Below are 27,721 nucleotides of genomic sequence, written 5' to 3'. Positions count from 1 at the left end.
GGTTGATGGATTTTTTTGTTGTCTTTAACTAAACTGTTCTTCCAAATACTCTTGCTTATTCCTAGTCAGTTTTATGACACAACTGCTATTGTACAACAAAAAATAAATAAGATGTAAAATGAGTAGGATTAAGAGGCAATGCTCATACTTTGCATGAAGGCTCAGGAGCTTGAAAATATACAAGCAGATTTTTTGCCTGAGGATGTATCACACATCTCTGAAACGAATTAGTGAAGTTTTACCTTAAAATTTGCCTAGGGCCATAATAGTTAATTGAATCCAAACATTAAGGCATCAACCAGTCTTATTATTTAGTAAATTTAGAATAAAGGAGAATAAAGGTTTATGTGATAAAAGAATTGGGTTTTAACCCAAAAATTGGACAAATTCATCACAGATAGTAATTATATTTAATAATTTTTCATACTGACAACTTGTAAATTGTGGGATGTAATCAGAAACACATAGGAAAAGGAAGCATGAAAATCCAGAGAGATGAGCATTTGTTCACATCACGGGGGCACAAGTACACAACAGAGAAGGTAACAGAGGGCAACAGTGCTAGGAGGGCTTAAATGACAGAAGCAATAAGCATGAAAATTTCCAGAAATATGAACACATTTGTCATGGAAAAAAAGCTGGGTAGATTATTAAACAGCAGACTGAAAAGAGAAACTTACAGAAAGTGCTGGTGTTTACAGCAGGCTGAACATAACAAGGGGAAATGACTCAGTCATTTGAAATGAGAGCAGTAGGGATTAAGTTAGCAGCAAGTTTGATAGATGTATCAGTGGGGCTTTGATCAAACAGGAATTGAGAATCAGCAATAAGCAGACAGATTTTGTCATCCCTGCTGGTTAAACAGTACTCACATACAAGAGCAGCTGACTGCATTCAGTGACACTCCCTGTATAATATGTATGTACATATGAACAATGTTAAGGGACTTTGTTCTTAAGGACACTACAACCCTGTGTGCAACCAGTTCATTCTCAGAATAGAAGATTAATTAAGGTGTAATTTCGTGTGTTTACATAGAGAAAACACTTTTTATTTTGTTTCTTCAATTAGAGGCATCATAGGGATTTTATAGTGTTCTGAGTGCTCAGTAACCACAGTGAGTGTTGGCCCCTTTCCATTGTAAATCCATACTAGTTTATCTTTTGGATTCTCACAGCCTTCCCACAGCTGCTGGCAGTGAACAGGTACACAAAGCCCCCCTGTGAGCATCCACCCCTGCTCTTGTGGGCAGTGAAATCATGGCAGGGGATTCCTGGGCCTTAAAAGGACAAGCTCTGATGTGTTAATGCTACAATATGTAGCATTAACACATTTCTGAGACCAGAAACACATACCACACAAAATCCCTGTTCAATATCCATGCTGGCAGAAACAGGCCCAGAGTATTGGCACTTTGCTTGTGCAGCAAGTTCCCCTAACCTCTTCTCAATAATTTTGCATCCCAATTTCATCATTTTTTATACCCACAACTTTTGAGACTTTTTTTCAATCATAACAAAAATGTTCCCTCTCTGCCTGTCAGGAAAATGTATTTTCATCCTTCTTTGGGCAAAATACTATTTTTCTTTAAGAACATCAGCAATGAAAAAAAACCTGTCCTACAAATCATCTGAGCCTTACAGGCTCATCTCATGGACTGACTGCATTGAAATCATTGAAGGTCACCACAGGATTAATATGGATGAATTAAAATTGGTAATAGCAATGCAAAAATGGATTGAGATATAGAGCTGGGCAGGGAGACGGAGGGAAAGGATGAAGCTCTTAATTATTTTTCAGTTTGAAGAAAAAAGAAGTGCTAGCTATGATGTATAACAATGTTATTTTTAGACAGGAGAGAAAATTGGTTTGTTTTAGGAGCTTAAACTGCTTGTATGAAATAAATTTATGAGCATGGACAGTGTACAGACCTTTTACCTGGGTTAGGGAAGAGGTGTGACTGTATTAGCAAGTGTTTGGAGTGGTCTGGGGTAGAGATGGGGTACAAACCCTTCCCCATCTCTTCTGTGGGATTTGTGGGGCAGTTTTCTACAAACATGGCAGAAGCTAAAAGTGTCACAGTAACTCTTTTCTGAAGGGACCATAAAACCAGCCAGGACCACACAGATATCCTTGGTGGCCTTGCAGAAGAGACTGTCACCATGTAAATACAGCCTTCATATGGCATCAAAGAATTCACACTGAAGCTGTGCTTTGAGAACCAAATTCCAACAAAACCAGAATCCTCTGGGGCCATTTGCTAGAGCCAGGAGTCTTCTGGTGAAATAAATTCATTGGACTAAATCTTAGCAGACCTACTGCTGTTCAGTCAGAAAAGAGAACTGTTAAGTACCAGCTCATGTGATGTTACCTGAAAATTGCATCTGATACCTTTCATTCAGAGGGATTAATACATGATGAAGTGAAAAATCCAGATGACTGGATTTTTATCCAGTCTGGTTATTCTGCCTGGTTTTTCATATTAATATTAGGAATTGACTGTGAAATTTTGTATTAATCACATTTTGCTAAAAAGGTATGACATGTCTTTGACTTCTAAAATAAAACCAAGACTCCTTTAATCATAGCACTTCTTTTTAAAGTACTCCATAATCTGTGAAAATAGCTACTCTTCAAACCTTTATTTGCAGAGTCCATTTTAATTCCTAAAACTCCTAAGATCAGGCACACTTCTGTCACTGTAATCACAGAACAGGCTTGCAGTGTAACTGCTTTTCCAGTGAGATGCCCCAGCCCGGATGAGGGTCTGCTGAACCTGAATGAATCTCTGCTGTATAAGAGGACAAGAGGAAGATGGAAAAAAATGGGAACATTAGTTGTGATCCCATAACAGGAGTAGCTGAATCAGAAACTGAGGCAGTTTCTGTTGTGTCTCCATGACAAGACAGTCCCTCAGCTGGACCTAATTGTCCAAGACAAATTCCACTTTTCTGTCTGCTGTTGTCATAGGGGTCCAGAGGAAAACCAACCCATTTGGGCATCTAGGAAAGGCACATCAGGGCATGAGCTACAGGCAAAGGTGAATAGTGTTCCTTTCCGTAGGAAAGATAAGTTCTGTGATGGAAAGGATTGGTCTGCAATCAGCATGGCTGTTGCTGGATTTGTTCTTGTTTTGCCAAACCATAAATATCTTGCATTTAAGATATCTTTGCCAACCTCTCAGCCTCAGACCTCCCAAACATATCACAGACAAGGTCATCCCAACAAAAATTCCTCTGCTGTAGCAGCATCATATCTGCATTTCTCACTTTTATTTTAATCCTCTGCTCCTGGTCTCTTAGGAGGGAAAACTTGACATCTAGTACTGGACACCCCTGAAGGCAGACATATGATGTATCAGGTCATCCCAGGTGCTCCCTCAACTCAATCCTGTACTGGGGAGTTCAGTGCATAATTGGAGCAATTCATATATGACTCTTACTTAAAATCCTTTTTATTCTTACCAGTTCCTGAAATGTCATCTGCTTTCCAATCTGTGGGTTTGTTTTGATTAGTTTGTTTTTTTTTTCCTTGATAGCGAGACACCAATCTATATTTGTGTGACTTCTTGGTTGGATTATTGACATTTTCCTTTGTTTGTCTAGTTTTAATTATGTAACCAAGCCACAGTCAAGGTTTCACTCATTCCAAATTTGCCTGTTGCCACATTTCCTCAATTTTGCATGCATTGTACAGAATTCTATTAAACACTCCATTGATTTTAAAATCCCTATGTTAGCATTTAAAAGTTTATGTGCTCTAGCTTGCTGGGACTCAACAGAATTATAAGATCATAAATTTATCTTTTTATATTTTTCCCTGTTTTCATTTCAATCCAGAGTCTCTTACTGTCAATCTAAATCCTTTGGATATTTATACCTAATCTTCAGAAATCACCCTCAAAAGCTGCTGAGAAAATCAAGTCCAGAATAAGGGTGAATTTAGTTTTGGTTTGGTTTTTTTTTCAAATACAGATGCTTATACACCAAGCTTGTAGGAATGGAAGTTGTCCCAATAAAAGCAATGGAGGTGGTTGAGTTGTCTACCAAAACAGATGCCTAAATACCTTCCCCATCCCACAGTGGAAACAAGTGCTACTGAATGAGATCTCAATAGGTATAAACCACCATGTCCATTACATTAAAACCAACACCCAGGTTCTTTTTGCACCATTTTCACAAAGCAGCAGATCTAGGTGTGTAAAGCATGGGACATCACAAGCTTTGTGTCCCAGGACACACCCAGTCCCTCTGCACACTGTCAATTTTCCATTTCTCTTCTCACTACCTAAGAGTAATGCTTGGGGTTCTACAGGTTGGTAGAAAAAAAATTCAGCTTTATTCTTACTGCATTTAGCATGTCCTCTCTGTTGGCCAACACAGTGCCCAGGTCTTCAGGAATAAAACTGCATTGGTGATGTGTCCAAACCAAAGACAAAAAACAGGAGAGTGATTAGGAGAATCTATGATTGCTTTTCTGTCTCTCTCTAGTGCCAGTGCCCAGTGTCACACTGATGTTACTGGTGTGATGCAAGAATCAAAATTAGTTTAAAGATTTCAAGATAAGCAAAGAAGTATGTACAAATGGGAAACATATATGAAGAGTACAATTTGTCATGCAGTTGTTTGTTGAAAAGGCCATGTATCTCTTAATGTTATTAACTTCTGTCTCTTCTGCCCCTGATGGTGAAGTTATGGGATGGACACATTCCTCTTCAAAATTTCATAAACTGACAATATGCTCAGCAGTAGACTGTAAAGTGTACAACACAAACCTCATCTTCATGGCTACCAAAGTTCCAAGAGCCATAAGACAGATTTATTAGGAACAGCTTCATTGTCTAATTACTGCACCCAATAATTATACATCTTCAATAGTCAGAAAAAACTGACTTTTTCTTCAGGTTTCCCCCCCCCCACCCTGGTATCTCCAGCACTGCCAAAAACCTATGGTGTGCATTCAAAAGCTTATTTATTTATGCATATGGCTTGCATATCTCAAGGCTAGATGCATAATTTTTTAGGAGCTGACATGCTCTTCAGGGAAAAAAGTTCCCCTTCTGAATTATTCTATTCGCTCTGCAGCTATCCACTGCTACCCCTTGTTTATCTGCTCATTACTGTGACTGAAAATGAGTTTGTCAGAAGAAATATAATTTAAAGAATGAGAACATGAACATAGAGGGCATCTTGATAACTCAGCAAATATGTAAGGGTTTTTTTCTTTTTAACCCAGAGATAAACCTTTTTCTCCTAGCATTCTTTTAAAAAGGGACATTCTTAAAAGCTTTTGTGGAAAAAAATCAGAATAAATTTTACACAAATGCTCTGTAAGCTGCTTTGCCTTGCTGTACACAGGCTTTGCCTTCTCTGTAAAGAAAAACAAGATTATCAGGATGATTGCTGTGAAAAGGCTGAGTACTTCACAATTTTGACCTGAAGTGGGAGTCAAATAATTCATTACTTTGGAAAATGTCTAAGTCCCATCACAAATTCTAGCAAATCAAAACCTTTGCAAATCTCCATTGATCTTAGTGTGCATGTGTGTGGTGGGGAAGGGGGAATGACACAGAAGATCATGCTCTGCCTTAAATTATGCTGAATTGCACCCAGAAACAGATGGAAGTGTATTTAATCTGTTCATGGCACCCAGCTCCATTAAACAGAGCCATGATCTCCTTAGCTGAAATTTGCAGGTGATCTTCAGACAGAACCCAAAAAAAATCACTCTCCTCAATTTTCTGACCTACATATTAGGAAAGAAGACACTTTTCCTTGCTCCTAGATTGCATTATGTTTCTGCAGCTCTTGTCCCTGTCCAGACCAGCTTGTCCCTTTAGAAAAAACAGGAGATTCCCATGTAAGGATCAGTGCAAATTCAATGGTTGTTCCATTCCATCTATTTTACAGTAACCCCTGGATGCCTGCATTTATTCCAATGACTCATTCATTTGCAAAAATTGTGTTACCCCCACTTTAAGTGGATTACATGGGCTGACACTATCCTGGGGCTATCAGCTAGGAAAATGGTAGTCTTTCTAAGTGGGTTAATTCCCTTTCCTACAGTCATTTGTGTCACAAGAGAGAGGGTATGGATGAGTACCATGAAAAAATACATGTTTTGCAATTAAAAAGTTTGTAGTGATGTGTCTGAAGCCATCAGAGACCAGACCTATTCTTAGGACAGATAACTACAAATCTGTCAAGCTAGAGAGGTCCTCATCTCTAAACCAAGTGGTCTAAGACATGGTACTGGCTGAGATGGGCTGACTTCCACACTGGACTGGTAATTTCTGCTTTCCTAAATTTCCAGATCCAAATGAGAATACCTTAAAGGGAAAAAAAAGTGCTGGTGGCACTGACTTCATGCACTTACGTTCAACTCATTCAGCCTGAGTTGAATGTAAGTGCATGAAGTCTGTCTGGGGTTTTTTTTTGGCCTTTGTGTTTCTTTATCCTTCTACATTTCTGCTGCCAATTTCACGCCTGACCAGACAAACTCACAGAAGTTTTTTGTTGCAAGGTAAGGCAAGTCAATAAACAGACAAGTTAAGAGGAAAACACACTCTAAATGGTACTTTCTTTTCCTCTGGCTTCATTATCCCAGTGCTCCCCTCAGCTCCCAGACTGTGCTGACTGTGATGTTGATTGTGTCACAAATAGACTGTAAAATCCTTTAGGCTAGGACCTTCCTTGCCCTCGTTCTCTAAAACCATTAGCCAGACCACAGCACTACATAAATGCAAAGAAATAATGATGATTATGGATGATAATAATGACTAAAAATTCATATCCTCTGAAGACATGAGACCAGGAGATATTCACAGCTTCCCAATTTGTCTCAGAAGGGATGAGAAGAAGAAGCAGCAATACAGAAAAGCCAAGCAGAGAGTCAAGACTGGGGAAAGAGCAACAATAACAACAAAAGGAAAAAACAAAGACAAGTTCAAGGAATCCCTGGAGAACTCCAGCTTTTGAAGTCCCCTGCATGCAGTCGCAGCGAGGAGCCCGTGGCAGCAGCTGCTGCCGTGTTTGATTCCCTCCTGGCTCCAGCTCTGTCATTCACCCAGCTCTGCTGTCATCAGCCAGCACAGAAATGGAGCGTGCGTTACCCCAGGTCCCATCTCTGCTCCTCACAAAGTCAGAGCCTGCTCGCAGATCAGAGCTGTTCCAAATACAAAATGAAGAAACAGACACGCTGTCAAAGTAGGATTTTCTTTTCCCCTTGCTTTGCTGATGTTGTAGGATTTGGGCTTCAGATGAAAAACATTTTTACTTAAGAAAATGAAGAAAAAAAATTCAACTTAAAGTGCAGATTCTGCAACTTGGAGACATTAAGTAAATTGTTTTATTTTTACTAAGTTGCTCAGGTTTTAAAAAGAAAAAAAAATCAGTAGAAATGAAAAATTGCACTACAAGATTTTGTAAATGTCTTTATATCTGGTCTGTATGGTCGGACTGTTAACAGATAAAAGATTATAATTTCACTGTAATTATTCTTCTCATCTCACTGGTTGGCTTCTATTTTATATAAGAATATGGTAAGAGATTTTGGACTCTTTATTTTTAATGCTTGTCCAGATGTGCTCCTCTTTATTCCTATTTCATTCCACCTTTAAAGCTCAAGCAGTGATCCAAAATAGAAGGAAGAGATTGTTGGAGTGGGTTTTTCTTTTTTTTCTTTTATTTTTCTGTTTTTCCCCCAGAACCAGGAATTGTCCTCTAAGTCAGAAATGCCTCCTGGAAGGCAAATGTTAGCATACCTTGAAGAAGGACAAAATGTGTTTACTCCTTTCCATCTGTCAATGAATTTCTGAGCCACCAACCACTAACACTGACATTCTCCTGTAAATGTTTTATTGGTACCTAAATGCTCATCATAGTTGAGATTCTCTTTTTATTATTTTCATATGAAAACTATTTCACATTTAACAGTCACACATGTCCAGAAATTCTCAATTTAAGGGAACAATTGTCTTCCTGGTACATTTAGAAGACCAAAATTAGAGATTTGGGAGTTACAAAAAAATCCAAACAGTCCAATTCCTGTTACATGTTCTGAAAAATATCCTCTCTAAAATCAGTACATTTTGATTGCATTAAAATATTAGTAAAGCTCTAGTATTTTAAGACTTTAATTTGTAGGTTGTTCAGAAATATGCCTACCTATATAAGCAAACCCAGGAGTATAAATCAAGTGAGTGCAACACTAACCAAACTGGGAACTTATACTGAGCATTGAACACATAGGAAAGGACAATTTCAGGGCAAAACAAATAATTCCTTTAAGTATTTTTCTGTGTATAACCACAAACCATGAGACTAATAAAAAAACAACAAAGTATCAGGGCTCATGTCCCCATAAAATATGTCTCAGAGTCCAATTTCTTTTGTTATTACAAAAGCAGTTGTTATTAAACAATTGCAGTCTGATTTTATGCTTTCAAGAGGAGTACTTATGTACAAAGATAGTGTGCTGCAGAACTCTTGTTAGCTTTGCTGAATTGTGCATGCATAATACATAATTGCTGGAAGTGAAACACAACTGCTAAACCAAACAGGTGGGGAAGAGATGGTAAGAGAGAAGGAGGGAGAAAAAGACTAAAATGTCCTTAAAGCTATATCAAAAGCCTGTATACACACACACACACAGATATATATAAACATGTAATGCTCTTCATTGTTATAAAGTTTTGGGTTGCTAAAGGCAGATTTAGGGGGAAAAAAACCCACAACTTAGTAAAATATCCACCTTCTCCTCTCAGCAGAAAACAAATTCTGACATTCCACATTATATGCTGTTGTCTTTTCATCAGGTATTCACAAAGATATTCTAGAAAAATTGCCAGAGTGAAGATCTTTTGATTTTTGTTTCTTTTCTTCCCTAGTTCTTTATTCATTTTCTGCCTATGATTCTAATTTCTAATTCCCAATCAGGGCAGAGACTCCTGCAAAGGAAAAGTTCACAAGAGACAGGATAATTCTCTTCCTATCCAAAACTTTATTTGCTTCTATTTTTTTCCCTACTTTTCTTCTATCAAGAGTCTCAAAAACTCTTGAACAGCACACAGTTCTTCTCTAACATTCCTACTGATAATCAGTCTGTACTGCCCTAGAGCTACCAATCTACCAGTCTTGTCCTCCTCTGTACTGCTCTTTCCACCTTTTTCTGAACTGGAAAGGAAACACTGGTGGATCAAATAATCTTGAGAAGGACAGGCTGTGCCCCATAAAGAGAGAAACAGACACATGATATCATGGACAGTCATTAAGAGACATTGAAAAAATATATTTTACCCTGTCACATTGAGATTAGGGAACTCACTGGAGTAAGACAAACATGAAACCCTGGTTTTTCTGGAATGGATCCCTCCTTTTCCATTAAAATTGTGCTGCTTTTTTTTTTTTTTTTCTTTTTTTTAAGTCTATGACATGATTTTAAATGGAAAGGGGGAAAAAATTAGTCTTCCCCTTCTAAGATGACTGATTTTGGTAGTTTGAGACCATTGTCTTCCTTTATGGACTCCAAGGGAGAATGAGAGATTCTCTCTCATAGCCTCTGGCTGGAAAAGTTTGGTCACTAAATTTATTTAGAGCTTCAAACATTTACAGCTCATTAGATTTCTAGATACCAGGCATTGCAAAATACCTCTGCTTAAAAAAAAAAAAAAATTAAGGATGCTGAAGAGCAAGGATAAATCAGTAGAGAAGCACTATACCAGAAAGATATAAAGTGACTCTCAGAAATTTCTTCTAAGACTGGGGAAAAAAAAATGCTTGACTTTGGGATTCAGAGAGCTCAATCTGCTTAATTAATCAGAAAAGAAGAGTGAAAGACAACTTGGTTGAAATATGTACGTTCAAAGAGAGGAAGTATGGTGCACACAGAACCCTTTAATCTTTGGGTGAAAGGCGTAACCAGAGTCTGGAAACTGAATACATGCAAGACAACTGAATATATGAAACTGACACATGCAAGACTGAGAAATCTGCTACATGCATGCTTGACAAAGAAATTGTCTGAGAAACTCTTGAGGAAAGTGTAGAGCCTTTATCACCTCTTCAAAACCAAGACTTGATGCCTTTCCTCAACCACCTCTTACTTTATGCTTTGAAATTGTCTGTTACAAGGGTGAAATTAATATCCTGTTATAGAAGAGCCCAGATATATACATTTCAGTCCCTTCTAGCCTAGATAAATTGGGGACTCATTTCAAAGAGGAGTAAACTAAGCATTGGAAAATACAATTTCATCCTCCATTATCAATCCTGTAGATCAGGTGAAAGATCGCTTCCATGGCTCAAAGCCTTGGCATTGCAAGAAAATGGCTGAAAGCACAGTAACTCTACATGTTTTTATCACTCTCCTTTTCTTGAATCCCCAGGATATAATCAACCAAGGTGTCTTTTATTATTTTTAAATTATTGATGATTATGTTTTATAACTATAGTACCTTCTCATGGTTTTAGAAAGAAAGAAATAAAGCTACATTGAATATTAGATGATAAAATTTACAAGATATAAATATAAGGTTCTACTGATTTCCACAAAAGAAAAAAAAATCACTAAGAAGCAATGTACTTATTTGTGTATATCATTTGACTACCTGTGCGATGAAGGGGAGCAACTGCTTGAAAACACACATTGAAAAAAATTATAGATCATTCAGTTCGTGAAAAGATGAGAATAATTTGTGCAGCTGAAAATGGGGTGGGAATATAGCTAGAGAGAGAATGGAGACACAAATTGGAGAAATCTGTTATTAAGAAAAAAGTTGAGAATTTCCAGGCTTCTTTTTTTTTTTTTTTTTCCCACAGAATACAGAGATGAAGAAGGATCTAAATTATTTAGACTGCCTCCAGGCTGTGTTTGGGGACCACTATTTTAAAAAGCTTGGGTTTGTGCTCTGGGATTTTATTGAAAGGACAAAATAAAACCCAGCTCTCTAGATGGTAGCTTATTAGCTGCAGTCCAGGATCTGGGTCTGATGATTTATTAGGGAGCACTGTGAAAATGCTGGAGACCTGCCATGGGTTTACAATGCAATATGGAATTAGGGAAGCTACCTACTGCACCCACATCCCTCCCTCTGGGTTCTATCTACCCAAAAACTAATATAAGGCTCGGTGGTAACAAAAATGCTGGGACTGCAGGGATAGTGACATGGAGGAGGGCAGCATTCCAGAGGGCCAAATTAATTTCCCTAGGGAGCCCCTGCTTGTAAAATCCCATAAACAAAATGTCACTTTTCATTGCTAAACCTCTTTGATTGCTAACAGCAAACACATGCCTTATTTTGGCATAAAGCTCTGCACCATCAAATTAAATAATGTTGAGTTGTTGTTTTGTTTTTGGTTTGCTTTTTTTCCCCTCTAACAATCTGTCTCACACATTCCTTGGCTGCCTTTAAAAGTCACTTGTAAAGTTTCACACTTGCATGCTGCGAACAGCAAAGAGCGGAGCTGAAAGCTCAGTGTCTCCAAGGATCAATAAGCTTTGAGTCGTTGTGGTTCAAATGGAGTGAAACAAGTCCAGCAAGTGACAACTGCCATCTCATGGTGACTGCAGGGAATGAAAGGGAAGGTCTCCAGGTGATCCCTGATGGCTGAGTGGGAGCATCACCTGAAGGCCTGATAAAATTACACAATGCTTGAACTTGAAGATACCGGGGATTCTGTAAAAGAAATTACAGGTGAAATGCCATGAGTTCACTACTGTTGTAACAACAAGACAGCTCTAATATCAGAGTGCTCCTCAGTGTCAGCACCTGGCTATCTCTAAAGGTGCATTATAATGCCAGCTGAAAAAGTCTATTGGGGTTGGGTTGATAAAGCCCAAACTTGTGCTGAAAACCAGACTTATAAAGGAAAAGCACAAAATAGGCACCCTGCCAGAGTAGGCTCCTACAGCTGACAAATGATTGGCTAAAATTATTCTTAAAAAAAAGATGTTAGTGTGCTGGGAGTCAGCAGCTTCCAGGAAGAGAACAGGATTTGAGGAATTTCCTTAAACTATAAGAAAAATGTAAAGAAATCCTAATAATTTCAGAAGACTACTCAGAATAAGACATTTACACTTAGGACAACTTTAATCTCCATATCCTTCTGTACATATTATGAGAAATATATTCCTGATAGCATATTGAGGTAACTTGTGCCTGGAGGTATGTTCCAAAGAAATGTGAAATGTCCTGTACTTCACTAGGCTCCCTGTGGAAAGGGAACCAACCTGGAAACAGGTGGTTTTATTTGGAGCAGAACTTTGATTTTTAATGTGCATTAGGAATAATTCTTAACTGATCAGAACTAAGATACAGCTTTAGATCAACATGGGAAACCAAGCACCTCTCCATCAGCTGTGTCTCTTTCCCGTTTTGCCTTGAAGAGCAGTGGATGGGTCAGCCTGTTCTCTGTAGCCTCTATCCAAGCCCTCAGAGCCACCAAGTTCAGTTCAAACTCAGCAACATCCCCTCTACACAGTGATCCAGCTGTGTAGTGAGGTCTGCCACATAATTCCATTCATATTATAAACCTCATTGCCTGATACAGATCTGCAGTGTTCAAAAGATCCATGTACAGTTCACTTCTTGTATTTTTAGTAAGCTTTCTTGTACCATCTCAATTTAAAAGGAAAAAAAGAAAAATGATAATAGAAGTTGAACAGAAGTAAATGTTGGCATTATTATGTGGACACAAATTACATTGAAGGCTCAATCCAATATCTAGCACTGATTATTTCCACCACCTTATCTAGAAATAATTAGTGAGCATCCTCCTGAGAATAGCAACCCTAATGCTTCTCTTTGCTACATTAAAATTACTCAGGCTTTACACCAGTGTAACTACACAAAGGATTACCATCATTGCCTACAGTTTTAAAACTCCTCCAGCCTGCAGAGTGAGCACAGTTTTTCAGTGCAAGATATCCGGAACTGATTTCCTTGGGAATTACAAAGCATAAAAACTGAAGACAGATACACACTTAGCAGTAAGCCCAAGATTACATGTTTGTACTGATAACAGAGAAGTAATAAAAAGAAGCAAATACTTAGCTTTAACTTTGAGCATATGGAACAAGCATGCATGTGGAGAGGGAACTCAATTATTTAGTGAAATGGTGTTTTCAAAGTAGCAAGAATTTCCTTTTCATGCCCTGATGTTTTTTCCCCTGCTACTTTTTTCTTTTGTTCGTTTTCAGTCTCCACCTGCTCCTGGAGCAGCAGACAGACCTTGCCATCAAAGGCTTCAGGATCAGCATAGCAAGCCAGGAAACCTTGGTCCCTTCCCTGCTGCAGCTGGCTGCCTCTGCAGGCAATTGGTCTTTCCTAGTGCTGAACATGAGGAGCTGCTTTTGCTAGCCTTATTCAGCTTTATCTTAGAAAAGTGAAGTTAGCAAGAAAATACACTCAAATACATGAAACACCAGCAAAACAACCCAATCTTAAAGGGAGACCTATGAAAATTCTGCCACTTCTGATCCTTAAGGCAATAATCTTCATACATTTTAAATGTCTCTGATGATTTCTGTGCCCATTTTTAGCTTTGTATGGAACTGACAGAGTATTTAAGATGAGGAACCACAGAGCTAAACCTATATCTAAAACATAAGCTGCTACCTTCAGTTTTATTCAGCTAACTGGCCTTTGGGAGCCAACACAGTTCTGAGGTAACCACTTGGGTGTGGAAGAGAGAGGAGTCAGTGGTGGTGCCTCTGCAGCCATTACCTTGGGGTTACAGCTGCTGTGAGCCACAGGGGAGCCCTACACTCTAATCTGCCCTTCCCCTGCATGGGTTTGAACCCCTCTCCCTGAATGCATGCTCTAACAAACAGCCTAAAACATATTTCAGTTGAGTTTTTTTGCCCTCACATATCAAAGTAAGCCTGATTTTCTTGAAAATATGAAAATGCTAATGAATAGAAAAAAATGGTTTGGGTTTTTTTTTTTTTAATAAACTGAAGATAAAACAACATCTCACCTTTGAATTCCACTTGACTGTTCTGGAGAGGTTGGAACCAGCAATTTACTAGTCTCAATAGTGATCTCTGAAATCTGGACAAACTATTTCTGGATTTCCAGTGAAGCAGTGTGACAACCTTGCCTCAATTATACTCGTTCACATTTGCATTTGAACATACAAAATTAATGCTATATCCTTCCACAGCACATATCATAAATTCACGTATTCCTGCTTTCTCTAGCAAGTCATACATCTACCTGTCCCAGAGCATCCTCCTCCAGGGCACGTCAAGACCTCTTCTCTCTCCATTTTTCAGTAGGAGGTGGTTTGCAGACACTCATCAAGTCAATTTCCTGTATCTGGGTCCAAACCTCCCAAATTATTAAACATTCTTAAGTAGCCATACTGCTAAACTCTGTTTTATCTTTCATGACAGCAAGGATATAGATTTAGCAAATCTAAAATAGGGTCTCTAACAACTAGATTGCCTCAGTCTTAGCAAAGGAAATGTAACAGATCTGGTCAGGTCATGAGAACATGCCTGGTCTCATCCCTTCCTAATTTTCCCCTCCTGTCCAAACTGCTAAGCCCTATCTCATATCAATCTCAAAGGACATGGTAGCAGGAGAGGTCAAATAACTTCTCTTAATCAGAAAGTATGAAAGAAAAGCACGGAAAGAGGTGCATGGAATGGGCTCTTTTTGGCTGATCTTCTGCAGCTGGATAAATACCAGGGAACAAAACACAACCATCCCCTTGGTGGAGAGGGAGACGGAAAGCACAGGCACCCTGCCATTTCTGGGATATACACTTTACACCAAGACAACTTTCTCAAGTATGAGGGAGCAAACTCATACTTCAGAAAGTATGTTCAATGTTGAACAGTTTGTTCAACATTGTCAATAAATGACTGTCAGTAAATCTTGGTCTAATTCATGGAAATAGAGCCAGCTGGGAGCTTTTTGAAGATGTATTGCATTATCAGTACTATTTGTAGAGCTGGGTAATTTAACAGATTTCTGAATCCACACTTTGTGATTTCCTTCCTTCACTCATTATTCATACAATATTTCTTGATATTTCAAAATGAATAGAAGAAAACCTTTTGTCTCGATTTTGTTTTCAAATAGTGGAGTCAAAAAAAAAAACCCATAAAGTGGTAGAAACAGGATGTTTTAGAGACACTGAAACAAACATTTTTGTGTTTGTTTCAAACGGAACATTTTTAAAATCTTCAGTCATGACAGGAAAATTCTTTGAGAACTCAGAGATTGAGATGGGAAGACATTTCCTCTCCTAGTTCCAGTGAGTTGACTCTTCCGAATACAACAGCTATTTTATAATTTTCCATTGCATTCCTCCTACACCCAAACTCAAATAGAACCAGCTTCAAATCTTTCCTAAGCATCCATTTTTTCACTACATATCTAATGTAAAAAGTACCTGGGAAGATAATGTGTTTTCTTTAGTTACCAAGCTAAGTGAAGAACATTACAAATTCCTTTTGCTGGTTCCACCAGTTGTCATTATACATCCAGCTTCAAACCCAGCACACTGTGCAGCCACACCAGGTCTAGAAACATTCAGTCAAACCCTTTTCTTCTTTCCAGTCCCATCATATTTTTTGGTGCGGTTTTCCCCTTTCATCCTCTGCCAGCTCCCCAAAAAGGGAAAGAAAGGCACAAAATATCCTCAAGAATGTAAACAAAAAAAGTGAAAACTCAGGACCTCATCCCAGCAGACACTAGGACATGAGGTTTACTGCTGAACTGGCAGAAGTTTTCAGTCCTAAAAGCTCCAGTTAAACTCAAGAGAAGAAATTTTAACTGGCCTTTCTCCCCTTCAACTTTCATTTCTCAGCAAACTTCACCTGCACTTTGAGAACTAAACCAGAGCAATTAGCTTTTAGCCCTGTCTTTTATAGCTAATTGCCCTTAAGGCAACTGCAAGGATTCCCAGGTGTCAGCTTTCTGTAGTGTTTATGCAAGTCCCAGAAGAGAGCAAGCAAAGACACTAAAATAGAAAAGTTTTTCAGCAGACATACAGAGAAAAAGGGAACTTAAAAAGGCAACAAGGCATGATCATTAATTTTCTATGTATATCACGTTTACTCACTGAATTATACAATGTGATAGCATTACAAGCAGAAAAAGCTTCTTAAATGTAAAGATTTAAAAAAACCTTCTCCAATTTCTTCAACCCTACAATGACCCCTAATTGGCACTTGAAATCCTTTAGCCACCAATTTAATTATATTTCTAACACCCTTGAGAGTGTTTTCTTTTATTTATTTATTTATTTTAACTGGCTTTTTTTTCCTCTCTTGACATTAATCTAAGAAGACTATGTGGGTGGTTTTTGTCTGAAACAGCAGTCACCTCACTTTACAGGAAACAATTTTCTGCTGCCTGTAAGGTGAAAATTTCCCTTCAGATCATTCTATGTGAACTCACCTCCATATGCCAGCAGGAGATGGCCACAGATTAGCTTTTCTACTGACATTTCCATCTGCTGGTTTGGTTTTTAGGTCCCTCCACTCGTGTCTGAGTGGAGGGTGGTGCTGGGGATTCCATGGCTTCCCAAAGGAGCAATAGCTGCACTTGCTGAACCCACACTCTGCTGCTGCTGCCACTCAATAACTTCCAGTTCATGCAAGAACATGTTCCAGTCAAGTTTTCACCAAGAACGAAAGTCATATTTCCATATTTTCAGTCTGAGAAACCGAATTCTGCAGGACTACAGATGCTGACTGAACCAGCATTTGTTTTTAGAAGCTAAGCTCACTGGGAAGTCCAGCAAGAGATGACTTGGAAACCTCTGATATTACAGAAATAGCCAAGGTGTTAGACTTGTAAGTACCCCAAAATTTGGGGCTTAATGCCGTCATCCCAACAACTGCCTTGAAGTTTTCCTCACAGACTGTGGTTACCAGGGCACATCTCCCTCATTCTGCTATCAGTTTCAAAATCAGGCTTTTATCTTAATAAACCTGGATGGTATCTGACCTACAGTAAGATGTCTTTCTAGAGTCAATAATGTTTGTCAATAGCTTCCATGGCCATATGCAGGGTAAACAGCACTTTCTATATCATGTGAAGACTTCAATTTACATGGAGGAAAACATAAGGAAAAGAAATGCAACAAATGTAAGAAATAAATGTGACAAAAAATATTTGAGCATTTGTGCCACTGTAGGTCTTTTTGTGTGCTCAGTAACTTGTTTCAGATTAATTAGCAATATTTGAGTGGTCCTGCTAAGCAGGTGGCAAACTAGAATGCATTGTTTTGCTTTGGTGCCCATATTTCACAGTGCACTGTTAATGCCTTTTTATTTGGTTTTTTTTTTTTTTTTTTTGCTCCCTTGTTTTGTTTTATAAGTGTTCAGAGTGCTGCACAGCATTATGGTACACTATCATTTTTCAAGCCATTAAATGTTAACTTCATTTTCTTGTGTGAATTATGCTTTGCTCTTTTAGTTTTGTAATGAAAAGTAAGTACAGGTTATGCAAGCAATAACCCCTGTGTAAGCAGCAGCTATCTTTTTAAACGGTTTATTATGCCACAGTCTGGTACTCCATTAAATATAGATTACAGACTGTTGAATAAATGAATATCAACTAAGCAGCCCCATCCTTCTGTACATATCAACGCAAATAATGAATCATGGCACCTCATGAAAATGTATAACCCAGAAGAGTGGGTCAAGAAGTAATTACACATTTGTCTTATCTCATGCTTCTTGCTCTCAAACCAGGAAAACACATTTGTGATGTTTAGGGGACACTAAGAAAGCTCTTGCAACCTGTTTTTCCTGGAAGGTGAAAAAGTATTCTTTCTCATAGTTTTATGTAGATGTGCTTAGATTTCCAAGTATGTTTTTTATACTACCCTTTGAAAAAGATTCTTTCATAGTTATGAACCTACATTGAAAAATGTGGGTTCATATTCACATCTCATCCCTTCCTCAGACCTCCTGTGTTACAAAAATAAGAGTAACTGAATGGCTCAGCTTGGGAAATGTAGGTAATTATCAAACTAAATAGGCCAGTATATGCATTTGATGTTATATTATATATTATGTACCAAATGTATTTAGATGCTTATAAACATAGAAAATGGACATCCATTTGGGACAGAACATGGGATTATGAAACTCTTAAGAAACAGGAATTATTAAAACTGATATTGATTAGCAATAACTGAAACTAAAATTTGGAAACTGAAATTCAAATGATGTTGCTTAAAGCAGCCTAACCTGTTGCATATGGAACAGATTAAGAGTGGAATAAACTAATCATTAGGTTATTAAAATAATACCACTAACGTGAGTTGTATAACATAAAGTTATCTTAGCAGCTCAGGAGGAATTATCTGCTAATCCCAGTTTGAATAAATGGACTCTGAGAACAGACTATATCAGCGGAGTTAAAAAATAAGCCAAAAAATTAACTTGGTTAAATACCTTGTGCTCATATTTTCTGAGGCAAATTTTTGGCTGCTGACAACCAGAGTTCCTCTGATTTTAGTGTAGACATGGTTATTCACCCTGCTTGTGAACCACAAGAATCTCCTCAGCTGGCAGGGACCTACAAGGATCACTGAATCCAACTCCTGGCCCTGCAGAGGACACCCCAAGAGCCACACCATGTGCCAGACAGCATTGTCCAAATGTTTCTTGAACTCTGTCAGGCTTGGTGCTGTGACCACTGGCCTGGGGACCCTGTTCCACTGCCCAGCCACCCTTTGGGTGAAGAACCTTTTCCTCATAGCTAGCCCAAATTTCCTGTAAAACAATTTCAGGCTGTTCCCTTGTGTCCTATATGTGATCACCAGAGAGCAGAGATCAGTGCCTGGCCCTCCACTTCTCCTCATGAAGAAGAAGATATTAACAATAATTAGATCTGCTTGTTAAAAGCATTTTGTATTAAAAATCTAGTAGTAGCCATATTTTTCCAGACATTTCTAATGTTTCTGCCAGAAAACTGTGGGAAAATAAGTTCAGATTTCTGGTTATGGGAACTGAAAGATACTTGATGGTTTTTGGCTTGCAAGTAATTTGTTAATATTTTGTCAAAGGAGAAGACACCAAATTGTGTTTTTGTTTAAAAAGACACTATTCATGCAAATAAGCTATATAATTACTGCATATGATTTTCCTACCCTCCTCCTCCCAGCCTGCTAAGGCAGTAAATGCCAGAAGCCATGGAAGCCATTAAAACGTAACATCTGTGCAGTCACAAGGTGACCCAGTTAATTCAGCAGTGAGCAATTTTCAGATGCCAATATCCTCTGGAATACCACAATGAAGATAGGGAGAAAAATTGTTATTGTTAAATGATATTGATATTTTTATGTTTCCATGAAGCACTTGCACCCTGTCTTGGAGACTAGAGGGGAAAAAAGTCCAATTGTTTTTTTCTGCCTGTGTCAAATCAGAGGTCCCAAAAACTGCTCAAAACCAAACACAAAAGCAAAGAGTTAAAAGAGCAAACTGAGAGAAAATGAAACATTGGAACAATTCTTTTGTCTATCAACTATTCCTCATCACACAAGATATGTACTATATTAGATATAGTCTTTTACAGAGTCACAAATAGGGACTGGTAAAATCCATGAGTTTTATGACAATTTATGGCTCCAAAAATGAACCAATATTCTTATTCATTAAAAGAACATGAAGAAAGCTGACTTTAAATGTCCTCAAGATTAGCTCCAAGCTATCCCTTTTACCCCAGGTGGGGTTTTTATAGCACTCCTCCTTTCTTCTAAGACCTCAAAATTAACTTAAAGTTCGAGGAAAATGCCAGTATTGCTTGTGAAAGGCAGAGGAATTAAAGCACAAAGAAGGAAAAAACAAGGTCACACAGAGCTCCAATTCCGTAATTTGTTTTTTCACTCTACATCCTTGCCATGTGTGAGTACAGACTAGTGTTCAAAACAGTGAGCCTTGTTCTTGGCCATGTGCAACCCAGAAGCACAAATGAATATCCACATGCCTCATATCCTGTCCTACTTATGTTACTTCCAGGCAAGTTTGTACTGACTACATGTATCTCAAACACCATATGCTGGTAAATATAGTATTCTCATTTTATAAAAATAAAAAAAATTGTGTCAATGTGAAGATAAACTGTTTAAATAGGATAATAAAATGGATCTGTAGACCACAATGAAAAAGTAGCAATTTAACATTCACTCTTTCCTCATCTTTGCAGTAAGAATGTGTATATTGTACATATATTGAGAAACCCATACACAGTTACATTGCACATGTGAAAATACATAGCTGCTTATCAAGTGAAGATCTCCTTCCTGTTCTTTATAAACACTACTAAAAGCTTGTTAATTTTCAGTGATTGAAGGTGCTGTTTATATTAAGTGCTTGCAATTTCACTTTCTTGGACACTCAGTGGTGTGGTATGTGCAACTGCAGGTAGGGCACATTCCTTGGTAAAGAGACAATACTGAATTCAAAGTATGTGGGACAATGGTAGGAGAAAGGCGATGATTTCTTTTATGATAGCTGATGCTACATTATTTCTTTGCAGCTTCTCAGGTCAGCATTGTGAAATAGAACCTAGCACAAGGTTCTGGTCAAGATGGAATCTTCCTCCCTAGAGACTTATGGCCAGTGAGATTGTATCTATATATTATCATTCACTTTGTTGTATATCCAGATATGATAAAAGTAACACATAAATCTGAGGTTAAAAACAAAAGCAAATATCCTATCTAATACACTAGTCTGTTGTTTTATTAGCTGAAAGGCAGGGGAGTTTCAGGGAGCACTTAAAATTCCAGCGTGCAATAATTATAAAATGCAGTGAGCAGCAAATCTTCTAAGGGTAAAGAAGAAATGTGAAAAGTAATGGCTAAATCAATAACACCTAAGTCCTGGAGTATGGTTAGTGTGTCTTATGTGAAATATCAATAATTATTTATAGCATGCAAAGATGTCTTCAGCATTCAAAAGATATGCAGAAGACCCACATGATGAAAGATGTACTTAGGTTTATAGAGGTGGTTCAGTTCAATGTTTAAACTAGGCTATTGAAAATGTCTCCAACAAGCACCAGTGTCCTGCTACAGCCTACTTTCCAGCTTGCCTGTACTTGGGGCACATGCACCTAACCCAGCTGCCAGGTTTAGACCAAGCGTTCCCCTTTATCCCCCCATCCTGTTCTATCCACTAAAGAACACACATAGATTTTATATTAAGATCTAAATCTTAAGATTTTATTTGAATTAAGAAGAGTGTCAATGATTTCCCAATCCTTAAGTGTGCAATCAGTGTCCAAGTACAGATTTCAATAAGCCAAAGGAGTCAGTTTGGCATCTGTTTGTGATTAGAGCTGTCTCTGTTTCCCTAGGCTCATTGGCACAGTGTTGGTCACCTGTCTAAGACTGATCAGGATTTGTGCAACCTATAAGCTGCAAAGCATCCCCTCAGTCAAAAGAATAAATGGTGGTGGTCACTAGAGACTAGTCAATCTATCCCCATTGCCTTTGGAAATCAGTGTGAAGGAAGTGCCTGAATAACACTGTAAATCAGAGCCAAAGCTGCTTTGGGTTCGTCCAGATATTACCTAATGTCCCTCTGAAGACAAACCACTTCAGTACTTACAAATTAGGCTGATCATAACACATGAGCATAATGAGCATTTCCCATTTAATTTTCAGTTCCATATTCCAGAATATATTTCAGATGTTCTGTGCTTACACAGCTGCAGTGCCCAAAGGCACAAATCATCCTTTAAGCTCTATTGTGCTAGAGTTATTCAAACACTCAGAGGACCTTTTCCCACACACCTTATGAGCCTAGAATACAAGCACTGTGCACAGGCTGGAAAAATATGGTTACAGTCACATACATAAAGATTGATATATTGATACTTCATGTTTTATATAAAGATAGAAAAATAAATGTAACTGCCAATAAACTGAATCTGCTATTCATCAAGTTCTCTCATTTGTTTCCCAATTTTATAGCAGAGGGGACACTGGAGGAGAGATTTGCAATAAAAACAGCTGTCACAGTCACTTTCTGCATCAGCTGAGGAAGCTCTCTGAGGTGACATGCCAGACAGTACATTACACGTCGATAAAATAAGGGCACATAATGCAAAATATGACATACTCTGTTTAGCTAAGACTGCTAACCAGGTCCTAATTTCTAGCTGTCTTCCACAGTGTTAGAGCATCCTTAAGAAATCTTTTCTGTACATATGGTTCCACTAATAACACATACCCTGCTCCATTTGCAGTCTCATTCACATGCCTGAATATTCACAAAGTGTTTGATAAAAATACTCTCATGTTGCAAAAGCTGAAAAGACTGTTGTCTTTTAACAAAGACCTCTAATGTCAGAACTGGAACAAAGTTAGGTGATGTGATTTGATATCCCAGCACTAAACAAGATGTGGTAGCTAACATGTGCATATAATATGCTTAGTCTAGAAATAATATCATTCATCTTAATTTGCCCTCCCTGAAATCTTAAAGAAGTTTCCTTATATTTTATTTGTCACATGTAACAAAACTTCCAAGAATGGCTATTTGAACGGACTTAAAGAACACTGTTGCCTTTCTCAAATAGCATCAAGGCCACAAGAGGAACTTGCCATAAGATGATAAGCAACCACAGGGATAATTCAGATAAGCAGAGAAGGGAAGAATTTGCAACAGGAAGGCAATAATTCCAGGCCTAGCAGAGGTAAGATCGGGTTAGCACATTCAGAATAACACACCCAGACAAAAATTTCCACTTTGGCAAACTGTGGGAAAGGAAGTAGCTCCCATACACATCACCCCAAGTTGTGGGAATGGCACCTGTGACCACCCTGTGGATACCCAGAATTTGGACTGTGTAAAGGTGGCAGCCCAGAAGACTCTGGGACACCCAGAGCCAGAAGCCCAGGGTGAAGAAGGACAAATGAGATGCCACAGGATCCACAGGTGGTGACTCTGTCCTGCCTCATCTCTCTCTCTCCATTTTCACTGCAAGTCCAGGAGGAGGCAGGATTCCTATCATGCCTCTGCTCAGACACACGTGGATACCAAACTGCTTTCCTGTCTGTCCAGCAGCAGCTCCAGGTTCCTTAAAATAACACACGACAGAGTGTGGCTGACTATAAACCCAAAATATGAAACACAGATTAATACAGCAGTTCTACTGCACAGCTAGTAAAAATAAAGAACAGAAACAAAATCTCTCAAGAAAGCTTGATAAAGACAGGTCAAAGTTGCTGGAATAATTTGGTGTGAGGGGATGGGAGGAGAAAAATCTAATTATAAACTGGTGGGTATTTGAACCAGTGAACTCAGGAAATACTTTGTGTTTCATGAAAGAGAGAACTAGGAACTATGAAAAAATCAGATCTTTGTTCTGTTATTACATGATTAATTAGAGATAAGACAGATTTTTAAATGCTTCTTCATTTATTTGTAAATCCCATGAGTTTGTTATTTTAACTTGGTTCTATGAGCAAATTTTATACTGGCGAGAAAGAATCAAACCCCTTTATATACATAACTTTGGTTTTTTGGGGCCCCTATTTGTGCAGTTTGCTCTGGAGGCTTCTCCAACAGGGCAAAAAGGGTGAAGATTAAATATATTTTTCTGATTTATCCATAAATGACATATAGACAGGCTTGCCAAAAATATACAAACAGGGTGATTTTTAAAATCTATAATATGTATTTCTCTCCTGCATGTTCTAATTATGACACTGAAGTGTTTCCAAAATCTTTCCAACTTTCTAAGATTCCATTTAGATACTACAGCATCAGCAAACTTCTGCTGCTATTCTAGGATTTGCAGACAATAAGAATTTTTGTATCTATGGTGTTAACAGCTTAATAAATATCTCTGCTTACAATTCATAACTTCTGAGTATTTTTTTAAATAATCTCTTTAAATATTGAACTATTTTAAAATATTCCAGGGACTGTTCCATACTCTGCTTCACTGTGTGTCTAGCTGTGTTATTTTCTTACAGTGCATGACAGCTCATTGCTTTAATATTCCATGCAAACTGAATTAATTTAAAGAAAAAAAAATCACACATGAACTGCATACATAATTTTAAACTAATTACACCACAACTACTATTAAATAATTCCTGCATTATATAACCCCCCTAAAAATGTAATTCTATTGTTCAGCTCTAATTTTGTTCTCATAAAACATGTTTCTCAATAGATGCCATTTAAATCTTTGAGAAGACACTGTGAGGATGAATACCACCAATTTGTAATTAAAAGAGAAGATTAAGAAATTTAGACCAATATTTAATGTTGATTGTGTACTTACTGCAAGACAACATTCCTAGATGCCTAAAGACCCTTAAAAAGAGTTTTAAAAAACATAATAATAGAAATAAGGAACTATGAGCACTGCATTTTGACCTGCACATGTACTCTAAGCCAACATGGGCAGACCACAGAGATTTTCTATAGCCTGCTGAGACCCTTCATTACAAAGTTTTAAATGAGAACAGTATTACTGAACAAAATTCCACTGCAGGATGTTTTATGCTGGATATCTTATGGAGGACTCCTCAAAACTGAACAAAAAATATTTCTTTCATTTGAAAAGCCTAGTTTTGGAAAGACAGTAATCTCTAAAGCTGCTAAAAGTATATCAGAAAGAACTTTCACAACCATTGCAAACTGCAAAAGTTATTAGAGCTGGTATTTTGTATTGATAAAAAAAGTTCCATCTAGCCAAGCAAGCAGCTGTGATGGTGATTAGGAAAGAATTTTATTGCAGGTACCTAAAATTGCCTAGAGAGATCCAGGATTGCCAAGAGATTTTTTTTTTCTCTTTTTAATTTTTTTTTCCTCTTGTTTTCTTAGGGCATTCAGCTGTTCTCCCTAAAAAAAAAAAAAAATCTCTCTTATTTCCTAGTTCCCAGTGGAAAATATACAAGAAATGAGAGATATTTAAACAGTCCTTAATTTCCTCTTTTTATCTAGGAAAGTTTTCAGTGCCCCCCAAAATTTTTTCTGTAACTGAGAACCAAAGCCCAGGTCTCCAGCTACAGGGAAATGCTATCCCTAAGTTATCTTTGACTCATAAATCTCCACCTACAGTTTGCTACAGATTTCCCCTTCCTGGCTGGTCCTTCCTGAGACATGCTGAAGGAGAGGCAAAGAAAAAAAGTTTTGTCCAGCACACATCCTCGCCATGCAACTGATGTGAAGTTTTCTCCTTCTCATCCAACATAATTTCTGTGCTCCTCTTTGCCACCCACCTCTTTCTGTATCTCCAGTTGCGTGTTTTGTGAACCTCCCAGTTTATTACCCATGTTTAAGGTAAGAAAAAAGGACTCTGCTGCCATCATTTCAGGCAAAATTATTCCCCTGACTGCGGGTTCCATAGCCATGACCTGGTTCTCTTGAAAAAGCACAACCCCCTCAGCGGTAGCAGAGGCACTGGGGGTGCAGGGCACAAGCCCTTGTAATGGAAATAGGGAATTTTACTTTGAAGCCACAGTTATCCCCGCCCTGTTGCCCTCTCCTAGCAGATATGGGACAGCATACAGCAAAGACAACCCTGCTGCTGCATCCGGCCTTTGAGTTTCCACTTGGTTTTTGGTGGAAGTTAAAGAAGCACTGGAAAATGTATCAGTGTGTGTGTGAATCCAGGCAGAAAGTGCATCCCTACCCCACAGAGCCTGTGCTTTAAGTTCATTTGAATTCTTAAAGCTCTTGCTATCTCCTTACATAAGTGTCATTTCTTGTGTGAAGGCAGAGACCAATATTAAGATCCTCAGCTGAAATAATCCTTACAGCTCTGCAGCTTAAGATAAAACTGACAGCTTCTATCAGGTTTTATTCTTCAGGACATAAACTTGGGGTCAAAAAGGCATTCCTTCCCATATGATAACATTGCAAATTCACTTCCTATTGGGGTTTTTTTTTTTTTTTCTTTTTTCTGATCAATCCTAAAATTATAGAGCTGGATTTGGCACAACAGATTTGTACGAAAGTATTTCTGGGCTTGATTCCATGAAAACAAACAGAAACCTTTTCTTGACCTCTTTCCCCACACATTAGTAAACACTCATCCTTCACCCTGGACACCATTCTTTAAAAGCAGATGAATGAGGGCAAAATCCTTCACCTGTTCAATCCACTGTAGCTGCTTTCTGCACACAGCATTAGCTCACCTGACACAGTCCCACAGGGCGTGGAAAGGCAAGGGACAAACAGCAGCTATGCTGCATTTAAGTTTGTATTCCAGATGAAATGCAACTACGTACAAAAAGCCATAAAAAAGACATATTAATTGCTTCTCTAGCATTTTACTTACCCAAAGTGAAGAAACTTTTTTTTTTATTAGTTGAAAAAATACTCTCACATTCTCTATAAATGTATTAGATGCAGACAGGCATTTTGTGACTTTGAATAAAATTAGACAGTGCTATTTTAGGGAAATGTTTTAGACCAAAACAAAATAATTCTGATGCTGTTAGTGAAACTTTTAATTATCTCTGTAAACAAATGTGCTTTAAACTTTCTTTCTACTTCAACTACTTTTTGTTTTAAAAAGTTTGAAATCAAAACAGAGTGAAGAAACCTTCCCACCAAGATAAAATTATAACAAATATTTTGGAGAATGTCAAAGCAAAAACAACTGTGGGTCACTCAACTCTTGTCAAATCTGACCTGGGAATGGAAGGACAGATTCCCTGCAGGCAGCTAACAGCAGGGTTCAACTGGCTTCAGCAGAGCTGTTATTTACATCAATTAAAAATGGATCTGAAATCTCTTGAAGGGATAATAATCTCAACAAATACATTTTTTGTAATTCTCATCTTCATGAGAAAACCTAATTATTATACTCTGCCAGATGTAGTAAGGCAGACAGATGTGACCCCAAATTTTAGTTGCATTCAGTTATTAGGTATGATTTATGCTCCTCTTATCAGTAGCCTCATCGAGGTGTCTATCTCTGCATAAATTTAAAAATGGGAGAACTTGGCTCTAAGTGCACTTTGAATACCAAAAGAGATTTTCCTCATGGATTCTCCTTGGTTTTGTTTCAGGTATACTGTCTGAACTTTCCCCTTTCGTTTCAATGTGAAACACAAGAAGTGTGGTTTCAGTCCTTCATAATTCTGAGAAACTTCTCTTATTACAAGTCAAGTGTCTTAATTTGAATGTAAAAAAGTTAAATATTAATTGGATACAATTAAGAAAACAATTTGATTATGCATGAAAGTAATGAATGAACATTTGTCACAGCTGTCAACCAGGATATATCTTTTTCTTTTCTTAAATAGTCATGACTATGCATATGGGAGGCAGTAAAAATTAGGGAAGACAGGGTTGGTGGGGGATTAGAGATAGGAAGGACTGCATGACTTTCATGTGCTGTGGAAGAAAGGATGATACTTAAAAACCTGTAGTTTATGGTGGCCAAAACCAAAGAAGAAAAACTATCTGTAATAGAATGAGATTTTCCTACCTATACACAGCCCTACCAGACATCAAAAAAATAAATAACTGCAGACTGCCATCCAATTCAAGTTTCAATGAACAGACCATGCCTGAAATTAAGAGAAAACACAGATGGCATGGTAACTACATGATACACTGTGAGGAAAGGCACAGAGTAAATGCTGGATGCCAAAACAATAGTACCAGAATTCCAAAATTATACCCTTAGAAAAATATGGGAACTTTGAAGGCAATTTACCGGAATGTTCACAGTACATTACAAGTCTGGAGTCTTTACTGAAATAGGGAAAAATAA

General features: G+C 37.9%; 1 long non-coding RNA gene across 6 annotated transcripts in view; it reads right to left on the bottom strand.

Annotated features, from left to right (window-relative positions):
• Positions 1-646: 646 nt before the first annotated feature.
• The window catches only part of LOC135309066 (uncharacterized), a 63,349-nt gene continuing 36,274 nt past the window's right edge, over positions 647-27,721 (bottom strand). Inside the window, exons 4-6 of one of the 6 annotated variants that reach the window (XR_010369368.1) lie at positions 26,087-26,217; positions 24,735-24,834; positions 21,253-23,087 (exon numbers count right to left, since the gene is read on the bottom strand). This is a non-coding gene — a long non-coding RNA (uncharacterized LOC135309066). Of the gene's footprint in view, positions 7,165-10,272; positions 11,675-21,252; positions 23,088-24,734; positions 24,835-26,086; positions 26,218-27,721 lie in introns of those variants that run through there. The other 5 variants (XR_010369365.1, XR_010369364.1, XR_010369366.1 and 2 more) reach the window with 5 other exon arrangements.

The sequence above is a fragment of the Passer domesticus genome, chromosome 10 (assembly GCF_036417665.1).
Source record: "Passer domesticus isolate bPasDom1 chromosome 10, bPasDom1.hap1, whole genome shotgun sequence".
NCBI lineage: Eukaryota > Metazoa > Chordata > Aves > Passeriformes > Passeridae > Passer > Passer domesticus.
The sequence above is the reverse complement of the archived record's forward strand: the minus strand, read 5'-3'. Positions and strand labels throughout refer to the sequence as shown.